Raw genomic sequence first — 12,418 nt, forward strand, 5'->3', positions numbered from 1 at the left:
CTCATCACAGGACTAGCCGCACGAAAGGTGAAGACACCCGGTCCCTCCGAGACCCTCCCTCAACCATCTATGCTCCAGCCCAGGTCTTGTTTCCTGCTTAGTGGGAGAAAGAGGCCATCATTCTTCCAGAATGCAGGTGTCTAACCCCTCATGCTCCGCCCCACAGACAGACAACTGTCCGTTTGCCAGCAGGTATCTAGACAGACCACTAAATGCGGAAGGATTTTTATATTGCCTATCGGATAGCTATTCATTTTAAGTAAAAACTGATTGCCTTAGTGGAACCAGGCATTGAAGAAATGACAACGTAATAGTTCACTTGTATCATCTTTGACAGAGATGTGGGTTTTTTTTTTTTTATAAATGACAGGTGAGCATTCTGAAATATTATCGTTGGATTCCGTTAGTCAGCAGTGACAGAAATGTGACTTTCCGGCCCCATTGTCTTCAGGGAAAGGGGAGAATGTCATTTAAAAAATAAAGCCCAGGAAAGCCGTCTCCTTCCAACAGTTTCCAAACTGGTTTTCAGTCGATTGGTAGTGTTACTTAGACCCCATTCCTCCACGGTGAGGTCCTGAAAGTCCAGGGAAACTGGTTTGCTTACCTAGCAGTTCTGTTTTTCTCTTCCTACGCTTTGGGTGTTGAAATGACCCAAAGCAGCCAGAACAGTATGACCAGAGCGTTCTACTGCCAGCGGGGTTGGGACAGACAGACAGACCAAAGGCCATCAAGGTCTGTTCTTTGCAAGGGAGAACTGATATCTTGACACATGGATATTCGTCTCAGCCATTTTGAGTTTCCCGTCCCTGGACAATTGTGGTTTTCAAAAAAAGCAAACCCTCATGCTCGTGGGCGTTGTAATCGTATTAGTTGTCTATCATGGCATAATGATGGCACCACAAACGTAGAGGGGTCAAACCACACACATTCATGACCTCAGAGTATCTGAGGCTCGGGAGTCTAGGCACAGCTTAGCCGGGTCCTCTGCCCAGGGCCTCTCCAGGCTGTAGACAAGGTGTCAGTGGGGCTGAGGTCTCATCAGAGACTCGTCTGGGAAAGGATCTACTTCCAGGCCGGTGGCTGTGGGACTGAGGGCTTCTGTTTCCTGCTGGGAGTCTGCTGGCCGTGTGGCCTTCTCTGGGGGGCAGCTTCCAAAGTGACTTTGAAGAAGCCAGCTGAGGGGGGGAGCATCTCCTCACAAGATGGGTGTTACAGTCTTGTGTATCATAATCACACATGTGTAATTATAATCCTCCTAGCACTGCTGCATGAAGAGACGTAACGGTTAGTTCCCTGTTACCTTGACGAGGAGGACAGGGGTACCCAGATATTTGGTTCAGCTTGATTCTGGGCATGTCTGTGAAGGTGTGTCTGGATGAGACAGTATTTGCTTTGATAGACTGAGCAAAGCAGGCGGTCCTCCCCAGTGCGGGGGGGCCTCATCCAGTCCCGCAGAGGCCTGTGCAGAACAAAAGACAGAGTGAGAATGTCTTTCTCTCTGCCTTTTTCGAGCTGGGACATTGGCCCTCATGCTGTTGGCATTCCTGGTTCTTAGGCCTTTGGATTCAAACTACTTGGAACCACACCCACCGCTGACTTTCCTGAGTCCCGGTCTGCGAGTGGCTGGTTGTGGGACTTCTCGGCCTTCATAATTGCATAAGCCAATTCCATATACTAAGTTCTATACATATGATCCTAGTCATCTCTGAGCCTAGCCTGGTCATATGAGCCTAGCAGGAGGGAGGGACCGCGGGACCGCTGTAGGTGCATCCTACAACCACACATCTTACAGAGCTATTAAATACTGTACTTCTGGGGGCGCCTGGGTGGCGCAGTCGGTTAAGCGTCCGACTTCAGCCAGGTCACGATCTCGCGGTCCGTGAGTTTGAGCCCCGCGTCGGGCTCTGGGCTGATGGCTCAGAGCCTGGAGCCTGTTTCCGATTCTGTGTCTCCCTCTCTGCCCCCCCCCCCCCCCGTTCATGCTCTGTCTCTCTCTGTCCCAAAAATAAATAAACGTTGGGAAAAAAAAATACTGTACTTCTGCAGGGAGAAATGTCACTTTCAGAGCACGAGACAAGGAGGTGAAGGTGCTCACGGTCCTAAGAAGGAATCTAGCTGAGACCAAGAGGCAGACAGTATCCTTCTCCCGAATGGGTGATTTCAACAATATATGGGTGCAGAGTCGGAGGCTCCATATTGGTATTCTCCAACAATGCAGACGTTATTTTTTTAGTATTTATTAAATACGTCCATGTGCCCAACAGTGTCTGAGAGCTTTCCAAATGTTATTTTTTTTAAGTTTTTAATGTTTATTTATTTTTGAGAGAGAGAGAGAGAGAGAGAGAGAGGGAGAGAGAGAGAGCAGGGGAGGGGCAGAGAGAGAGAGAGGGAGACAGAATCCGAAGCAGGCTCCAGGCTCCGAGCTGTCAGCACAGAGGCTGACGCAGAGCTCGAACTCACGAACTGCGAGATCATGACCTGAGCTGAGGTCAGACACTCAACCGACTGAGCCCCCCAGGCGCCCCTTTCCAAGTGTTATTTTACATAATGCTCACGCCTGTGCCAGGTGGCCAATGCTATTACCCTTTTTTGCAAACGAGGAAATGGAGGCACAGGATTTGGATGATTTGTTCAAGGTCACATGGGTAGGAGACTGTGGAGCCAGGGTTCAGCCCGGTGATTTCAACTGCTCTGCATGTCCTAACTGGTCTACACTAAGGTGGAGGTAGCCTGTGGCCCGGGGACACGTGTCCTCTAGTGAACAGGTTATCCGTGCCCCCTAAAACTCACACTCACGGGGCAGGTTGGGACATGATGGGAGGAAGAGGCCTGGCATCGGGGCCGGGAGAGAGGCAGCTGAGCCTGAGTGAGGTCCTACCAGTGCTAGAAGCTGGGACGCACAGTGCACCAGGTGGCCCGAGACACCTGGACACAGGGTGGTGCATTCAGTGTGCGGCCTCGTGCTGCCTTCCTGGCACAGCAGGGGCAGCGACTCGTGGCCGTGGTGGGCTGGCCTGGCACCATCCCTTGTGACGAATTTGGTGAAAGTCTCCAAGGGGTGAGGCCTCAGACGGCCAGCACAGCTGGGTCCTCAAAGCAACCACCACACGTCTCCAGAAAAGAAGCAAGATGTGACTTTTCCTCTTGTGAATTCTCCATCTATTGGCATCGTATCTGATGTCTTTTTTCCCCCAACTGTTCTAAACAGTTTCTGAACAATGGATTTCTGAACAAGGGATTCGAATCTAAGTTTTGTAAAATCTTGATTCAAAGGAGGTAGGGTTTTTTTATGTTTATTTTTGAGAGAGACAAAGACAGACACGGAGTACAGGTGGGGAGGGGCAGAGAGAGAGAGACAAAGAATCCAAAGTAGGCTCCAGGCTCCAAGCTGACAGCACAGAGCCCAATGTGGGGATCGAACCCACAAACTGTGAGATCATGACCTGAGCCGGAAGTCAGACGCTTAACCACCCAGGCACCTTGACTCAAATGAGTTTTTTAGAGCTAAAGTGCTTGCCCTGACTCCCAGCAGCGACTGCAAATCTCAGAGCACAGGGTGCAAGTGTGCCTCGGGGGTGGGCTTGGTCCACAGGACCCCCTCCCGCTCCCCTCCAGGCTGGCTAGGGGAGGGCGAGGCTTCCCCTCAGGAGCTGGCCCCTGACGTGCGGCCTCTCCTGAACTTCCCTTCCTGTAATGTAGGGTCCTACCCACCAGGATCAGCGATTCTCGAGATGGAATCGTGGGACAGCGTCCCAGAACCCAGAGCAGTAGATGCCCCTGGATCCAGTCAGTATGGAAGGACCTAGAAGGGTTTGAGGAAGAATGCACCGGGATGAAGCCTGTGCTTGCTACAAGCAGGACACAGGGAAGTGTGTCCCCAGGAGGGCGACAGTGGGCAAGGGCTGGAGTGCGCTGATCAGGGTTTGGCCATCACAATGGCCTGGGAGGGACCGTAAGCCCCTCACTTGGCCTCGTGTTTATTTCTGTCACTTTTTCCTACCGGTCATTATTTTAGCTACTTACTAGTTTCTTGCATTTCACGGCGCCTGGGCGGGGACTGCTTCAGCTGCCCATCAGTCGGAGCATCTCTGACGGCGCTTGGCACGTAGTCTGTGTTCAGTAAATAGTGCTGAGTGCAGTCCTGGCCCTGGAGAAGCGTCCCGTGAGGAGGACACAGGTCCAATGAGTCCCCTGCCTCGTTGCAGTTCAACTTTAACCAACATGGCCGGTGGGTGAAGTCCTCCCTAGATGGCAGCCCATGGCACGTCCCCAGAGAGCAGGTGACCGTGCCCAGTGGCCTTGCTGAGCGAGGAGGGAGGACACGTGGTTTGGGTGAAAAGCAGGTAAAAGGTGGGAGGGCGGTCCCCGCCAGATGCTGCAAAGCCCAGTGGGGAGAAGCTTCGCAACGGAGCCCTCAGGGCACCGGAGGCAGATGCTGCTGATGACTGAAAGATGGTGACAACCTTGGGATGTCCTCCAACTCCCACCCCTTCCTGCCAGGCCAGTCCCTCCCTCCGCCCGGCAGCCCGTGCAACATCCCAACCACAAGGCTGATGAAAGAGCAGACCTAGGCCGGCCGACTAGTGACTGTGTCCCCGACGTGGCCGCAGAAAGACGTTCCCGCTCAAACCTCAGAACACGCCTCCTCCCCTTGAGTAACTTATGTTTTCTAAGAAAGCAGGCTACCGATTGATGCATTCTTCCGAAGTCTGAGGTGGGAGGAAGGGGAGTGTGAGAGGCGTGGAAAGGGTGAGTGGAAGAGGGAGGGCTTCTCTCAGGTGGGGGCCAGAGGCAGGAGCCCTCAACCCTGTCCAGGCTTAGAATGACCTGGGAGCATTTTACCCCTCCCCAAACCAATTCATCGGAGTCTCTGGGGATGGTGTTTGGTGCTATTTATATAGCACAGCAAGGCTGACAGCCAATGGTTAATAGGTGACCAGTGAGAAACGTTCTGTATACACTGAGGCCAAACATGTTAGAGATCCTCAGACACAGTGGTTCTTAAACTTCAGGTGCATCAGAATCTCCTGGAAGACTTGTTCAAACACAGATTGCTGAGCCCCACCCCCAGAGGTTCTGATTCCGTAGGTCTGTGACCACCAGGCCCAACCTTTGCATTTTTTTAACAAGTTCCAGGTGATGCTGATAATTGCTGATCTGGGACCACATTTTGGCAGCCAATCGGCTGAGGCCATGATCCCTGTAAAACCTTTGTGCTTTTGAAACTCGTTCTCTCTCTCCGGTATCTCACCGCTGCATCGGTGCGGGTAGGGGATTGAGCTCGAGCTAGCTCGAATGAAGGCTCTTTGCTTTTGCATCGGACTCGGCTCCCTGGTGGTTTTTGGGGATCATGAATTCTGGGCATAACAGCTGACGTCATGGAGAAGCTGGGTTGCAGAGGACAAGCAGGGGAACCTGCCTCCTCCAACCCCGGAGACACCGAAGGGTGGAAGGAGGGGCTCTCCAGACCTGGCCGGAAGCAGGGAGAGGGTCAGAACAGGTGGGAAAGGGCTTTTGCCTCCGCCCCAGCCCCAGGTGCTGCCACAGCAGAGTAATTTTGGCAGAGGAAGGCAGGTGTGGGGACACAGGAGCTCAGAGGGGCCTCCAGACTCGGGGGGGAGGGGGTCTCCAAACGGAGCAGAGCAGTAGGCGGGGCTCTTGGATGCACCCACTTCCCAGAGGGAGGCCTGGGGGCCACCACCCTGACAAGTAAGGCTGGGACACAGGTCCCTGAGGAGAGGCTGCAGCCCCAGCAGCAGGGCCGTCTTCCTATGGAGCAGCCTCCTGCCCAGCCAGCCCTGGGGGACAGGGCGCGGGGCCCATGGTGGGGTGGCGGACCTGTGTTCCCACATGGGAACTGACAAGGCAGTGAGTCCTCCCCGGGGGGAGTGGAAGGCCGCAGAGCCAGGAACCACTGAATCATACTTAGTACAGCTTCTAAAGCCATTTCTTTGGTGATCTTGGACTTCATTGTAGCCCAAGGAAATTGCAAATGTCATCCTTGGCAAAGCCAGTTGGGGTTGAGTGAGGGCTTTGAGAAGGAGGTCAAGTAACAGGAGAGAGGCAGATGTAGGGCCTCAAACTGGCCTAGGGAGAGCCTTTAGCTTCTGGAAGTTGCTTCTGCCCCACAGGGCCCCCTGACGGGACACTCCCACAGCCACCCCCATAGGCATCCACGACTGTCATAGGTCTGAAGATACACAGGCAGTTGTGTGTGGCAGCAGACGTGAATGGCCTTTAGCCAGAGGCAGAGACCGGTACAGTGTTGCAGACGGTCCTCCTGAAAGCCACCAGCTCCCCGCGGGACGCTTCGGGACCCAGAGTCTCAGGCTTTGTTGCCGTGTCCCCACTCTCCCTGAAGCGTGGAGCTATTCGACCTTGGCCTTCTCGTCCAGCTGGGAGGCAAAGTGGAAGTCGTTCTCTTTGTTTAACAATTTTCTGAGCCCGGACATCATTCCAGGTTCCCTACCGGGTCTTCTCGCGGTCGGTGGCGGACAGTGGGTGTAACCGCAGAAGCCGTGCAGTGCTCGCCTCGGATCCTTGGCGGCCGGCCTCCGGGGCACTGACCAGCTCGTGTGAAGGGAACACTCTGGGTGGTCTACTGCTTAGGCTGGCCCCTGGCACGCTCTTCAGGCAATAACTTGGGAAAATGCCAACGTTCGAGGTAAGTAGCGTAGAACCAACCACTCAATATCTGGACAATTTAGCATGTTGACAATCGACCTATTGGTTCTGCTGAATGTGTGTCTGACGGTCCATACACTCTCGTTACCGTCACATCTTCTGCAGACGCTGTGCTGTGTGTCAGAGGGTGACGGAGTGAGGGATTCTAAGGCACAGAGTGGAAACTAAGATAGGAAATTATTCAGGTCTCTTTCACTGTGATTGGGCAAAGGCCCATCTTTATGGGATGAGGCCACTTCTGGACTAGTTTTTTTTCAATTTAAAAAAAGGCTTAAATTTTTGTTAATTAAAATTGATATTTTTAGTTAATAATATTTCCCTTTTTTTCTGGTCCAACCAGTGAAGGTTCACTTTGAGCAAACCTGTAGTTTTTAAACTATGTGATGTAAATGTAAAAATATTTAACGAAGTATTGTAACTTAGTATAGCATATGTAACTATAGTATACACACAGAGTATAGTAGTATCACTTATAGTATATACACAGCATACATATGCTATATCCATAGTATAGTTTCTTATAGTATATGCATAGCATATATATGCTATATTCATAGTATACTAGTGTCTTATGGTATATACATAGTATATCGATGCTATATCCATAGTACAGTAGTATAAATTAAGTTATGACTTTTGAGTGTTACTGGGAAAATGTTCATATTTTGGTAACTGGCATATTTAGAATAAACTTTTATAGATTTCAACTCTTCACATCTGAGAGCTCTATGTAAAGCCAGCTACTGTAAGAGCCTGTGAACTCTTGGGTTATGACTCATCAAACGTCTTCCCTGCTTGACCAGCTGCAAGTTTCTCGAAAGAGTGAAGTGGGGTAAGGGTGTGGTAATGGTTCTTATGTGCACATTGCATTCTTTACAATGTCAGGCCTTTGAAAGTGAAATTAGTTTTATTTATCCAAATTGAAATTTTACTCTTTTTTTTTTAATTTTTTTTTTAACGTTTATTTATTTTTGAGACAGAGAGAGACAGAGCATGAGCGGGGGAGGGGCAGAGAGAGAGGGAGGCACAGAATCTGAAGCAGGCTCCAGGCTCTGAGCCATCAGCCCAGAGCCCGACGCGGGGCTCGAACTCGCGGACCGTGAGATCGTGACCTGAGCGGAAGTCGGATGCTTAACCAACGAGCCACCCAGGCGCCCCTAAATTTTACTCTCTTAAATACAGAACTCGATACAGAACTCTAAGTCTCGATGATGTTTTGCCTGTCGACTTGAGCTGGAATATCTGACCGTATTAGTCTACACTCAGCATGTGACAAACCATTTCCAAATCCTCTAACAACAGGCTTCTAATTCAGTATGCCAGGGGATAAATACTCCAGATCTTTGACACTGAAGGAGAAAGCTTTCAGCAATTTTAAGTCCAGGGATGATGAATGTCAGAAATGTACTTTCTAAACTTGGTAGTGGTGCTTTTACTAAATTCAGTTCACACCGTGAATGTCCTTCAAAGAACATGCAAAAAAAATGTTTTTTAATTCAATTGTTTATGACTAAAACCTAAGTTTCAACAGAAATTCAGCTAAACTTTGAAACTCAGAGTTAAAAGATTAAGAAAATGTTCTGCTCTTGTGTATGGATAGATGATAATGTTGTAGACCAATAGCGTTTGCCGTTTGTGACCAAATAGTGGTAAAAAGTAAGACCACGAATGACTGGGCTTTTGATTAGCATTAAAATTCTGAAAATTAAAAAAAAAAAAGTGAGAGGGAGAGAGAATGAAAAAATGAAAGGAAGGGAAAGAGAAAGAGAGAAGAGGAAAGAAGAGAAGGAAATCGGAATTTGGAAGTTCCCTCGAGTGGCCTCACTCTCTCACGTCCCCCCGTGATGCAGGGTGACGGTTTGGGCGGCTGGGGCCCCTCGCCCTTCTGCCACCTGTGTGGTACGTGGTAACGGTTTTAACTTGCATTTTTCTAGTGAGTAAAGAGGTTAAACATCGTTTCCGGTACTTCTCAGTCGCAGGTGTATCTTCTTTAGTGAAACGTCTGTTCGAATGTTACGCTCGTTTAAAAATACAGCCTTCAACCGCCAGCTCCCAAATGGGGTTCATATTCACCCCCTCCCACACTCTCTAGTTCTGATCCTCATTTTCTCTTGTGGAGACTCCCTGCCCGTCTCCCAGCCACGGCCCCGCCACCTGCACTGCGCCCCCGCCACGCTACCAGAAGAAGCACGTCCACGCGTGGGGCTCACGTCCTCCCGTGCAGGCATCGCCAGAGGGTGCCGAGCGACAGGGTCTTTCCATCGTCCTTCAGCTGCCACGTGGGCACCTTCTCGATCTGCTGCTCCCCTGTCCGTTTCACCCTGGCGCCCATCCCCTACCCCCCTTCTCACTTTATTTTCACCAACATCAGCCTAAATGCAGCCCCGGGAAAGCCTCCTTGGAAGAGCAGGGGCTCTCCCACACTTTCGGCCCCTACAGGTATGACTTCTGCCGAGACTGTTTCTCCTCGAGTCATATTGGAGCCACACTCTCTGAGCAGACTGGAGGTCCCTCTGCCCTCGTAATTTTCCATAACGCAAACATCCCATTGTATTCTCATGGTACGTCTGTCTCCACACTAGACCGCAGGTCTCCTGAGGACGAAACTGCGTTCTGCCTTTGGCCTCTGTCATCTGATGCGAGCCTGACCACAGTGGGCCACGTATCGGGTGACCTGCCCCTATGCTACTCCCCTGGGTACCAGGGCTCGGGGGATATAGTGTTGATCCTGTTAAACTGCCCCACCCAGTCTGCAGGAACTGTCATTGAACTGAACTCCCTATGTGACCCCCAGCCCCAGAATAACAACTGATGACAGGAAAGAACAGGGTAAGACTCTCGGTCCTAAGGACACAGTGGCAGCCACAGGTGCCTGCGTGGGGCTCTCCAGGGCCCTGCCCTGAGACACATTTTCTCCCTTTCCATTTACATACTTTCCACACAGTCTAGGCTCCACGGCCTTCTCTATATTCTTTTTATTTTGGCTAAGAAATAAACAGTACATAAAACTACAAAGTATAACATAACCACCCAGTATAAATAGTAACATCCAAAAAACCAGATCTGATCTATTTGCTTCAGATTTCTCAAACAAGAAGAAATGCCCATCACAGAATGTGACAATCACCTAGATTCCCTCTTCAGTCCCCTCATCTTCAAGGACAACCACAGTCATGGGCCTAATGAGTCTCCAATCCATATTTTCATACTTTTACGACACTCGCTCTCTGCGTGTGGTGTTGGTAGTGTTGCTTTGGGTTTCCTCACGACGGCAAACCCTGTATTATTCTCCAGTGAACTGTTCTCCCTCTTGCTTCCTTCCTTCACCAGAAGGGTCTTCGGTTCTGGTGAGCCCGCCCTGTCTCGAGGGTCACTTCGAAGCAAACCTCTGGTGAGCTTTTGTGGAGGGAAGTGTCCGAAATCACCCAGGCCAAAGAAATGCTGGGAAGGGTGCTGTTCTGTGACACCCACCGGTCTCATGTCGGGCTCCCACACCCTCTCGTGTTTCTTGCTTCTTGGCCTTTTGTGATTATTTTCTAGGATGGACTTGATTTCACCTTCTATCTCTTCTATCACATTTTTGTTCTCTCGTTTCCGAGAGTCACTGCCCTCGGATAATTTTGCTTTCATGGCGTCCTGTTGTTAATGCGGGTATAATAAGCTTATATTTTTAAAAACAGCTTCATTGAGGTGTAATGGACGTTCAGTGAACCGCATGTATTTATAAAGCGTATAACATGATGCATACAGATGTGAAACCATCGCACAAGCAAGATAAGGAGCATCAACCCCGAATGTGTCCTCTGGTCCTTTTGTGAAGGCCCCACCCGAGCCCCCACCCGCAGGCAAACGCTTCCCGTACCTAATACAGCACGCGTTCTTTTTTGTCTCGCCCCTTTCCGTCAGCATGGTGACGCTGAGACGTTATTTTCCTGCTACTGATCATAGTTTCTTCCTCTCTTCCTGCACAGTAGTATTCCATCGTATGGATATACCACAAGACAGTTAGTCATTCACCTGCCTACGGACAATTGGGTTGTTTCCAGTTTGGGGCTGTTGCAAATAAAGCTGCTATGATCATGCCCGTAAATGCCTCTGTATACATTCTACGCTTTCATTTCTCTTGGGCAATTACCTAGGAGTGAAGTATTTGGGTCATATAGCAAGTGTATGTCTAACTTTTAAAGAAACTGCCAGAGTGTTTTCACCATCTCACATTCCCACCAGCGAGTGTGTGTGAGTTTCAGAGTCTCTGCTTCCTCACCAAGCCTTCGTTGGTCGTTTTCTTCGATTTCAGTTATTCTAAGGGACGGGAGTGTGGTGTGATTGGCGTTTCCCTAATGACTAGAGGTGGTAAGCGTCTTTGCACCTACTTACTGGCCTGCTGCCTGTATGTATTCTTTGATGAAGAGTCTGTTCAAATCTTTTGCCCGTGGTAAAGATTGTTCTGAAGTTTTTATTGTTGAAATTTGAGAGTTCTTTGTGGATTTGGATGCAGAACTCTTATCGGACACGCGATTTGTCAGTCACACCAGCAGTCCATTCCTGAACATTGCTGGGTCACATTCCAGGGCACCGCATCCCTCTGGCCACTCACCTGCCGAGGCCCAGCATCCCCTGATGTTACAATTTGTTTCTAAAACATTTCCCTTTTGCTTCTGGAATGATGTTTTCTTCAGAGGCATTTGCTTTTCTTTTTTTTTTTTTTTAATTTTTTTTTCAATGTTTATTTATTTTTGGGACAGAGAGAGACAGAGCATGAACGGGGGAGGGGCAGAGAGAGAGGGAGACACAGAATCGGAAACAGGCTCCAGGCTCTGAGCCATCAGCCCAGAGCCTGACGCGGGGCTCGAACTCACGGACCTCGAGATCGTGACCTGGCTGAAGTCGGACGCTTAACCGACTGCGCCACCCAGGCGCCCCAAGAGGCATTTGCTTTTCTTCCACGATGTAACCTTTTCTACGTATCTGGCGATCTCTGACCTTCAGCGCACATTTCTGGAAAAGTTCCAGAAGAGCTGAGTGGGAGCCTGTGACTGTGGGGACCACGCCTCTTGGGGCTCTCCTGCAACACGAGGCAGAAGGTGGCCGGCTACTACACTGGTGGGTCCCTAAGAACCAAAACGTGGGTTTATTTTTTTCTGGGATGCCAACATCTGTTAACTCTGGCTGTACCCAGATAGCTAGTTTTTACTTAGCTCCTTCCCCGACCCTGCTCCCACTGCATTTTCCCCAGAAATGGGTGCAGAGCTCCTGGGGCTTATGTGCTGTTTGTGGGGAGCAAGAATGGAGAGGGCACTGTTGTCAGCTCTGAGTCCAGAGCCCAGGTGCACAGGTGCACGGCCTCACTTCCAGGGGCACACCTCACCTCCCCCTCTGTCCTGCCGTCTCAGCAGGGCACACCGTGGGCTCTCCAGCGCCACGGCCCCCTGCCCTGCTTTATCAGTCCCAGCCGTGGGCCCTTAGATTCCTTCACAGTGATTGTAACGGCTCAGGACCGGGAGGGGGAGGAAAGGCACGTGTTCAGTTCATCATTTTGAATTGAGAGAGTTTAAATGTACTCCTGAAAATATAAAAACCATTCCTAATGTTGCGTTTTTTAAAGTGTATTTGAGAGACAGAGAGAGAGAGAGAGAATGCACGTGCACACACAAGCAGGGGGAGGGGCAGAGAGTGAAGGAGAGAGACAGAATCCCAAGCAGGCTCAGAACTGTCAGCGCGGAGCCCGATGCGA

Source organism: Prionailurus bengalensis, chromosome A1 (assembly GCF_016509475.1).
Source record: "Prionailurus bengalensis isolate Pbe53 chromosome A1, Fcat_Pben_1.1_paternal_pri, whole genome shotgun sequence".
Classification (NCBI taxonomy): Eukaryota; Metazoa; Chordata; class Mammalia; order Carnivora; family Felidae; genus Prionailurus; species Prionailurus bengalensis.